Raw genomic sequence first — 1,198 nt, 5'->3', positions numbered from 1 at the left:
AGCCTTAAAACAGCCTGTGTTTTAAACAGCCACTCCTACTCAGAAAAATATGCTTCCCTGTGAAGGAGCAAGATTCAGAATGGGAACAGTTCCAGGCATGGAGGAAGATATGCAGCAATTGACAGGACTTTATTATACGGACTTTACAGTTCTTATGTGCTTATAAATATACACATTGTATGTTGCCCCATATTTATATTTTCCAGGCATGCCCAGACATGCCTTCTTCCCTGCTCCCTGCTTCCCTGCTCCCCTCTCTGATTGGCTGGAGAAGCTGCAGAGAGAAGACAGACATCATTCTGCCTGGAAAAGGACACCATTCGCCCTTCCCTTCCCTGGCTCCTCCCACGTTCCTCCCCGTTTTGCTTGTGTCCCTATCCCAATTTGTTCCCCCATTTGTCTGTCTCATGCTCCACCCCATGTTCTGGTCCTTTCCCCACCTGAACTGATAAAAAATCCCGTGCCTGCCTCAATAAAGCATTTCATCTGCATCCTTGTTTCCAGATCTATCCGTGCTGTGTCACAGCCCCATCCCCCCTTGGACCGTGGCACTTCCCTTATACTTCTTCAACTGAATTCATATCATAAACAACCTTCTTATGCCATAAAGAACAGGTTTTCTGTTAAGGGAGGTAAGTTTTCTCTGGGCTGTAGTTCTAGAGAATGTACATCTTACCTCTTAAAGAAGCATATATCCTTGAGGTTTTGTGCTCATTTCCAAGAAAACTGCATCTCAGCTGTCTCTGGATGATAGACAGCCATGTAAATAAAGCATTGATATAACTCTTGCAAAGAAAATATTGCAAGAAACTGAGATTTAAAAGAAAATATTGCAAGAATCTGAGAATTACAATGATTTGCTTGGATATTTATACTGCATTGCTAATCTGTAGTTTTCAAAGGTGGGTGAGCAGTACTTGTGTTTAACAGAAGTGGGGTCAGCACAATGAAATTCCTTGTATGAAAATCACAGAAAGTTCATATGGACTGGAATAGCCATGGAATGGCATGAGAGACAAGATCTCTATCCATCATAGGTGATTTCCCTGTGGTCACCTGAGTAGTCTGGCACAGAACCAGAGAGAACCTCTTGGTTTCCCATCTGATAATCTATTTTTGAACTGAAGAAGGGTGTTGCCCATAGTTCTTTATTTGAATGTCATTATAATATGATGTGAATATGTTTCATTGACAATAA

General features: G+C 41.7%; 1 long non-coding RNA gene across 1 annotated transcript in view; it reads left to right on the top strand.

Moving 5' to 3' along the window:
• Positions 1–540: 540 nt before the first annotated feature.
• The window catches only part of LOC108639182, a 9,553-nt gene continuing 8,895 nt past the window's right edge, over positions 541–1,198 (top strand). Inside the window, exon 1 of the long non-coding RNA XR_001920314.1 lies at positions 541–632. This is a non-coding gene — a long non-coding RNA (uncharacterized LOC108639182). The remainder of the gene's footprint in view (positions 633–1,198) is intronic.

Source organism: Manacus vitellinus, unplaced genomic scaffold (genome assembly GCF_001715985.3).
Source record: "Manacus vitellinus isolate BGI_N305 unplaced genomic scaffold, ASM171598v3 scaffold_17_pilon, whole genome shotgun sequence".
NCBI classification, from domain to species: Eukaryota; Metazoa; Chordata; class Aves; order Passeriformes; family Pipridae; genus Manacus; species Manacus vitellinus.
This window is presented reverse-complemented; position numbering and strand designations above follow the sequence as displayed.